This window comes from Pagrus pagrus, assembly GCF_965226575.1.
Source record: "Pagrus pagrus genome assembly, contig: HAP1_SCAFFOLD_60, whole genome shotgun sequence".
In the NCBI taxonomy this organism is placed as follows: Eukaryota; Metazoa; Chordata; class Actinopteri; order Spariformes; family Sparidae; genus Pagrus; species Pagrus pagrus.
In genome coordinates, this window is record NW_028175403.1 from 38896 (window position 1) to 47775 (window position 8880).

Sequence of the window (8880 nt, forward strand, 5' to 3'; positions counted from 1 at the left end):
TGTTGAATATTCCTTTTTATTAAATTTTTATGCTGTGTCACATGTGCTCTTTGAAAACTCTTACGTCACAAAAGTCTTATCATTTGCATTTAATACAAAGAATAAAAGTTCTGGACATAAAAGAACACATTATTTCATTTAAAGAAACAACTACATTAATAATTTGGCTGTTTTAGAGAAACAGTTTGAAAGTATTCAAAAATACATACAAAATACTAAAGATTTTCTCCACTCAAATACATTTAACTTTGCTCATCCACTTAATTAAACAATTTGGTACAACAAATAACTTATCATGTAAATTTTACTTTCTTTCACCACTGTCAGACAGAGAAAATGATGGTGTTGACAAAAATAACAAACCTATAGGAACTTTTTTGACCTTTTTATTTTAGCAGATGTGAAGAGTTGTAGGGGGGTCGTCAGGAATATAGCTGACTATGTATTTGTCTGATTTTACTGCTAAATTATAAATGGCTTTTTGCTGTGACGCTAGTTTGGATGCCTCTTTCCTTTTATTTTATTCCAGGCTGTTAAGGACAAACGCCTAAAGACATATTCGCCATAACGAACCCCTGCTTATGGTAAATATACCATATTTCAATATATTTCCATTGCACAGTCAGTGGTGTAGATGTCAGCGTTAGATGTTAACTACTATCTGATATTATTTTGCTTCTGGATTCTTTCTCTTCAGAAAAATTGGTCAGAGATTATCAAGGCCACGTTGCGGGTGCCAACCCCAGAAAGAAAATGCTGGAGAACGCTAAACAGTGTTCAATGCACATCATTCAGTTTTTGCGGTTCATGGCCAACTCAAAAATCCCAAATGTGGATTTACTCTTTCTGAAGAATTATGGAAGAGTTCGAGAGTAAGACTACACATTTTTTAAAGATTTATCTCTTGGAATTGATGTGTAATTAAAATAAAAGACATGAACTTGAAAAAAATGTTCACCAAGGTTTGTGGCTGAACTCAAAGGGCGTGGATTCAAACCGAAAACACAGAAAATGTACCTCACTGATGTGAGGTGAGGTGTGATTGGATAAAAGTCTACAGTAACTGAAGGAACTTACAGCACCATGAGTGAGGAGGGCTTTGCTGTCCTTCAAGACAGTATTGAGGGCAAAATAGCTCCCCTGGAAGTCAAAAGATGTCATGATCATGATAATGATATATAGGAAATATTAAGGATATAGATGAAAAAAGACTTGACTTTATTGATCCCTTTGAGATGACTCCCTCAGGAAAATTGAATTTCCAGCTGCTTACAAAGTAAGGAAGCAGCACACAAGGCAGTTTGCAAACAACAACAACAACTACTCGCAAACGGGTGTATAAATATATATATACATATAAAAATAAGAAAAAAAATGAACAATAAACTCTTAGCTAAAAATAAACAATAAATTCTTGGTTAAAAATAGAAAGTAGAGATAAGAAGAAAATGAAAATAAATATAGAGGACTGTATATGGCATTGTGTTATTGTACAGTGGATAAATACAAGATACAGTTCAGTCACCAAACACGCTTAATTTTGTGGATTGTTACTCTTCATCTTGTGCCCTGATCAGGTTAATTAATAAGAAAGACAGATGATAAAGCTAAGATTCAACTATAATTCTCCTTGAGCATTAACATTCCAGGTCTGTCCTAATGTATACTTGTTAATTGATAGTATCAAGGATCAGGTAATACTGTATGTACCTTGCATGTACTTTGTGAATGTGGTAAAATGAATCCTTTATATTTTGTTTTTTGATCTTTTGTTTGTTTCAACTCACGCTTATGCACATAAATATGTATATATACTGTATATGGATTTGTATTATTCACCCCTTTGGATGTTTTCCTCTTATATATAAAAAAATATACAAAAAAAGAAACATTTTCAGAAATGGGGGAAAGCTGAAAATTCGGTATACAACAACTGTTGCCTGGGTTCTTCATCAGTCAAAGCTTTATTGTAGAGTGGCAAAGAGAAAACCACTGTTGAAGAAAGCTCATTAAATCTCAACTAGTGTTCACCCAAAGGCATGCGGGTCAACTGGAAGAAGTTTCTTTGAATAAAAAAATATTATTCATTTAATTTGCTGAGTAGCACGTTACCTTTCCTTCGTTAAATCGCCATTACATTGTGACTTCCGCCGGTATGCTTTTAATGTGAAATCTGACCGGAAGTTGGCTGTCATACAACCGCCAGCGTAACAACTCCGAGCCACAGCAACAGCTCCGTGCCACCGCTGAAGTCGATGAAACAGGGTAAACAAGCGGCGTGTTCAGTAAGTATTCAGTATTTTCTTGAGATATACAGTAGCGTAATGCCATGACAGTTTGATGCGTTGTGTAGTCATTTATTTATTTACTAAAACTGTCGGCTTTCTTGTTTAAGGGTCGCTAGCCGAACACAGGTGTATCACTAATTAGCACTTGCTAGAGTTAACAGTCAGCTAATTAAGACAGTTATCAGAGTTTTCGGGTACCATGGTGGACTGACTCGTTAAAATTAAGGTCATTTGCATGTTCGGGTGTCAGTTATCTTATTTATTTTTCTTTTTTATCTGTGCCAGGGTAGGAGTATAGCGGCCATATTCATCGAGTCCATCACGCCTGGTGTGGGGGGATGGGTGATTGGTTTCGCAGCACAATGCACTTGACTCGATCCAAATTTAACCTGAAGTCATGCTTATGTGGGCGACGATAATCCAACCATGTTGAAGCAGGCAAAGTTTTTAGAGCCATGCTTTTCAGACAAGGCGCAGTTAATTTCGAACGATTTTAATGTTGGTTGGTTATAGTTATTAAGCAGTGTAGCAAGCCAGGTTTTGCTTGGAATATTACTTAAAAACGTAGTGGACGTGTAACCTAAATCATGCCAGTGGAAATCAAATTCAGAGAATATATATCTTTATATCATAGAAGAAAATAATAAACGAGCAATATGTTAAATGAAGGATTTAGGGAACCTACTGTTGGAGCCATATTGCTCATATATGAAATGTTTCTGTTTGAATACTGGTATTTATGCGTTTTATTTTTATGTTTAGAATTATTATATTATTGTAGGCTACATATTTTCATGAAACAGTGTTATGCCTTGGTTAGTTGAAATGATTGTTCCCCCTATGGTTTGCTTATGGTATCATCTGTGGCTTGATGATTAATTGTCAGGTGTGTTTAAACGGGAAAGCAGGAAGTGATTTCCCTTGGACATGGACGGGGTGATCGTACAGTTTTTTAACCACCGAATACCATCAGTTTACTATCAGTTTCGTTTCATTTGTTGATTATCCATTGGTTGATCGTTTGGAATTGTGCATCCTGATTTATGGAGTTCGTTTGGGATCGCAATAAATTGCTTTGGATTAATTAAGATAGACTACTGGGCGATTGTTGGAAGGTGCGTCTGAAAAGGTTTACCCTGATCTAGACTCGACTGTACTGATTGATTTCATTACACAATAAACTCAATATTTCACAACTAAGTTTAGGTTGGATTTAACAGAAATTGAGTTGGCATAGCACAATAAAAAGAACAGAAGACCAAGTACTCTGTTGTTTGAGTCTCGTCATCAGTTTAAATGCTTCAAAAGTGGCAGGTGGAGAGAGATGGTAAAAATTGAATGTTTGCACTTCCTGTTTCTCAGTTTGCTAAGGGGAAGAGTCCATATGTTACTCAGGTAACATATTGTTTAAAACCCTGTAATCTAATTTAACTAGAAGTGATGCCTAAGCATTATTAATTTCTTTGCAGTTTGAAATGCCACCAAGGATCAGTCTTCTTAAAGATGCCTGTCACCATGTTGTTTTAAAGACTGACAAAACATGGAGATTGGAGGTGAAGTACATCAATGCAGTGAAAGGTAAGATGGTGTTAGATTAGATTAGATTAGATTAGATTGTACTTTATTTATCCCTTGGGAAGGTTCCCTCAGGGAAATTGAGGTTCCAGCAGCATCACAAAGACCGACAGTACAGTAAAAAAGTAAAAAGAAAAGAAAAGCACACAGAGTTCAAATAGACAAAAAGTAGAAGTAAAAGCACAAAAAGAGCACAGTTGTGTGTAGGACAGGTACAGTGCAAGTATAACTAGACAATTTCCCGTTGGGAAATCGCGAGAGTGGGCTGTGCTCTGTGCAAATTCGCACCCCACGTACGTTGAGAACTTTTAGATCTACCTTTTAAGTAGTTTAGGCTGAAAGAGCTCAAAAAGCCGAACATTTTGATAGTTGAACGGTTTCTGTAGCTGAACGTATGCCGAAGCAGTAGCAGGATGAAAATAGAACATGTCCCCATAAGGATGAATGGGAAAACACCTCCCAAACTCCTGCAGTTTGAGAAAAAAGTCTAATGGTTATTGCCAAAATATGTATATAGTGAGTAACAGGAGACATTGCTGAACCATGTGATGTCTTTTTTATTACTGTAGAGTGAAAAATGAGGGAGCCAGAGCGAGAGACAAAACAGGTACTCTCTGCTCCACTCCAGAAATTTAGGCTCAAAGTTAACACTGCGGCTTATGGGAGAGACAGACAGACAGATAGAGACACACACACACACACAGACATACAGATATACAGACACACAGATGCACACGCACACACAGAGAGAGACAGGTAGACAGACAGACAGACACACACACACAAGCAGTAGCAGGATGAAATTTGAAAATGTCCCCATAAGGAGTGTGTGTGTGTCTCTCTGTGTGTGTCTGTGTGTGTGTGTGTGTCTGTGTGTGTCTGTCGTGTGTCTGTGTATCTGTATGTCTGTCTGTGTGTGTGTGTGTCTGTGTCTGTCTGTCTGTCTGTCTATCTGTATGTCTGTGTGTGTGTGTGTGTGTCTGTGTGTGTCTGTGTGTGTCTGTCTGTCTGTCTGTGTGTGTGTGTCTGTCTCTGTGTGTGTCTGTCTGTCTGTCTGTCTATCTGTCTCTCTCTCTGTGTGTGTCTCTCTGCAGGGCCAGTTCAGCTTGGTTGCCGCGGTGATGGTTGTCGTTAACCCCTAGCAACCACCTGGGACAGCTGATTTGAGAGTGACTTTTGCCCCAAATCTAGACCTCAAACTAGTGCTATATCTTCAAAACCAAACATGATATTGGAAAATTTTCTTCACCATCAAGCCAGGAAGGCCTTAAAGAACACAGCCATTATTTTTGGTGGTCCTAGCTTCTGAAATGTGGTCATAGGAGCGAGTTAAAAACAGGGGCAGTTTGGAAAATCCTCGAAAATCCTCCTCCAGATTAATATTGGGGTAAATGGAGCAGTTGAGAGCTACTCTTGTCGGTTGGAGGCAGATAAATCAAAAACCGTAAATCCTACCAATAAAGTGGACACATTGGGAGAAAGAGGACAAGTGTGGCTACAACTTGATGAAAAAATCACTTTTCTACTGTGTAATTTGTGGCTGTGGTCGTCAGAGAAAGAGAAAAGTTGTGAGAGTTTTTCTGAGTCTCCCCCCACTCTGGCAGTTGGCTCTGCACGAACATTCCGCAATACACACCCATTATAAAGTCCTGAATTTTTCCAAAATCACTCACCATCTTTCAAGGGTCAGAGTTCAAAAACGAAACATCGGACGAGAAAAGTTCAAATACAACTCAGATAGACAAGACCCGTGCCGACGTTTTAAAGTTTGAATGGTGTTTCTAGGTCAAAGTAGGCCCAAGCAGGAGATGTTTGAAAAACGGCGGAGATTTGCGAGTTTTTTTTTCCTCGTCCCATTCATTCTTATGGGAAATTTTTCGCAGTTTTTCGCGTCTTACGACGCGAAAAATTAATATTCTGGAAATCTGAATAATAGCAGCAATCTCCCGATCGAGGCGCACGTTTTGATATATTTTTTGTTTGTGTGCGCTCAAAACTGTGGGGCAAGTTAACTGCCGAAAAAAGGGCGGAAGAAGAATAATAAAAACTAGACAATTTCCCGTTGGGAAATCGCGAGAGTGGGCTGTGCTCTGTGCAAATTCGCACCCCACGTATGTTGAGAACTTTCATATTTACATTATATTATATCTAGGCTGAAAGAGCTTAAAAAGCCGAACATTTTGATAGTTGAACGGTTTCTGTAGCTGAATGTATGCTGAAGCAGTAGCAGGATGAAATTTGAAAACGTCCCCATAAGGAGTGTGTGTGTCTGTCTGTGTGTGCGTGTGTTTATGTGTGTGTGTCTCTGTCTATCTGTCTGTCTCTGTGTGTGTGTGTGTGTCCCTGTCTATCTGTCTGTCTCTGTGTGTGTGTCCGTGTGTGTCTGTCTGTGTGTCTGTCTGTGTGTCTCTCTCTCTGTCTCTCTCTCTGTGTGTGTGGGGGAGACTCAGTGATGTTCTGCATTCTAGCTCACGCAATACACACCCATTATAAAGTCCTGAGTTTTTCCAAAATCACTCACCATCATTAGAGGGTCAGGGTTCAAAAACGAAACATCGTAGAAAAAAAGTTCAAATGCAACTCAAATAGACAAGACCCGTGCCTACATTTTAAAGTTTGAATGGTGTTTCTAGGTGAAAGTAGGCCAGAGCAGGAGATGTTTGAAAAAGAGGCAGATTTGCGAGTTCTTTTGACCTCATCCCATTCATTCTGATGGGAAACAGTTTTTCGCGTCTTACGACGCGAAAAATTAATATTCTGGAAAACTGAATAATAGCATACCGAGTCAGAGCGAGCCGCACGTTTTGATATATTTTTTGTGTGTGTGCGCTCAACGGTGAGGGACGAGTTAAGTGCCGAAATCAGGCAAGGGGGTGTAGTAATACAAACACTAGACAATTTCCCGTTGGGAAATCGCGAGAGTGGGCTGTGCTCTGTGCAAATTCGCACCCCACGTACGTTGAGAACTTTCATATTTACATTATATTATATCTAGGCTGAAAGAGCTTAAAAAGCCGAACATTTTGATAGTTGAACTGTTTCTGTAGCTGCATGTATGCCGAAGCAGTAGCAGGATGAAATTTGAAAATGTCCCCATAAGGATGAATGGGAAAACACCTCCCAAACTCCTGCAGTTTGAGAAAAAAGTGTAATAGTTATTGCTAAAACATGCAGACACTGAGTAACAGGAGACATTGCTGAACCATGTGATGTCTTTTTTATTTCTGTAGAGTGAAAAATGAGGGAGCCAGAGTGAGAGACAAAACAGGTACTGTCTGCTCTACTCCAGAAATGTAGACTCAAAGTAAACACTGCGGCTTATGGGGGAGATGCTGGAGTGCTTGTCGCTCGAGGGCTTCTACAGCCAAGTTCAAGTCCCACATCTGAAATAAGACCATCATCTGAAAGCCAACAAGATTTCCTACATTTCTATGTATATATTGTCTATGTGAAGTAAAAGCTGTGGGACCCAAGTTAAGCTGAAGAGTTTTTTCTCAAGTTTTTCCAGCTGCTCTCCACTCTAGCAGTGATGTTCTGCACTCTAGCTCACGCAATACACACCCATTATAAAATCCTGAGTTTTTCCAAAATCACTCACCATCATTAGAGGGTCAGGGTTCAAAAACGAAACATCGTAGGAAAAAAGTTCAAATACAACTCAAATAGATGAGACCCGTGCCTACATTTTAAAGTTTGAATGGTGTTTCTAATTGAACGTAGGCCAGAGCAGGAGATGTTTGAAAAAGAGGCAGATTTGCGAGTTCTTTTGACCTCGTCCCATTCATTCTGATGGGAAACAGTTTTTCGCGTCTTACGACGCGAAAAATTAATATTCTGGAAAACTGAATAATAGCATACCGAGTCCGAGCGAGCCGCACGTTTTGATATATTTTTTGTGTGTGTGCGCTCAACGGTGAGGGACGAGTTAAGTGCCGAAATCAGGCAAGGGGGTGTAGTAATACAAACACTAGACAATTTCCCGTTGGGAAATCGCGAGAGTGGGCTGTGCTCTGTGCAAATTCGCACCCCATGTACGTTGAGAACTTTTAGATCTACCTTTTAAGTAGTTTAGGCTGAAAGAGCTCAAAAAGCCGAACATTTTGATAGTTGAACGGTTTCTGTAGCTGAACTTATGCTGAAGTAGTAGCAGGATGAAATTTGAAAATTTCCCCATAAGGAGTGTGTGTCTGTGTGTCTCTGTGTGTGTCTGTCTGCGTGTGTGTCTGTGTCTGTATGTCTGTCTATCTGTATGTCTGTCTGTGTGTCTGTGTGTGTCTGTCTGTCTCTGTGTGTGTGTGTGTGTGTGTGTGTGTCTGTCTGTCTGTCTCTGTGTGTGTGTGTCTCTGCAGGCCCTGTTCAGCTTGGTTGCCGCGGTGATGGTTGTCGTTAACCCCTAGCAACCACCTGTGACAGCTGATTTGAGAGCGACTTTTGCCTCAAATTTAGGACCTCAAACTAGTGCTATATCTTCAAAACCAAACATGATATCTGAAAATTTTCTTCACCATCAAGCCAGGGAGGCCTTAAAGAACACAGTCATTATTTTTTGTGGCCCTAGCTTCAGAAATGTGGTCATAGGAGCGAGTTAAAAACAGGGGCAATTTGGAAAATCCTGGAAAATCCTCCTCCTGATTAACATTGGGGTAAATGGAGCAGTTGAGAGCTACTCTTGTCGGTTGGAGGCAGATAAATCAAAAACCATAAATCCTACCAATAAAGTGGACACATTGGGAGAAAGAGGACAAGTGTGGCTACAACTTGGTGAAAAAATCACTCTTCTACTGTGTAATTTGTGGCTGTGGTCGTCAGAGAAAGAGAAAAGTTGTGAGAGTTTTTCTGACTCTCCCCCCACTCTGGCAGTTGGCTCTGCACGAACATTCCGCAATACACACCCATTATAAAGTCCTGAATTTTTCCAAAATCACTCGCCATCTTTCAAGGGTCAGAGTTCAAAAACGAGACATCGTGCAAAAAAACTTCAAATACATCTTAAATAGACAAGACCTGTGGCTACATT

General features: G+C 39.6%; 1 long non-coding RNA gene across 1 annotated transcript in view; it reads left to right on the forward strand.

Moving 5' to 3' along the window:
- Positions 1–2196: 2196 nt before the first annotated feature.
- LOC311253885 overlaps positions 2197–8880 on the forward strand; it is a 97247-nt gene continuing 90563 nt past the window's right edge. Inside the window, exons 1-2 of the long non-coding RNA XR_014622005.1 lie at positions 2197–2285; positions 3758–3866. This is a non-coding gene — a long non-coding RNA (uncharacterized lncRNA). The remainder of the gene's footprint in view (positions 2286–3757; positions 3867–8880) is intronic.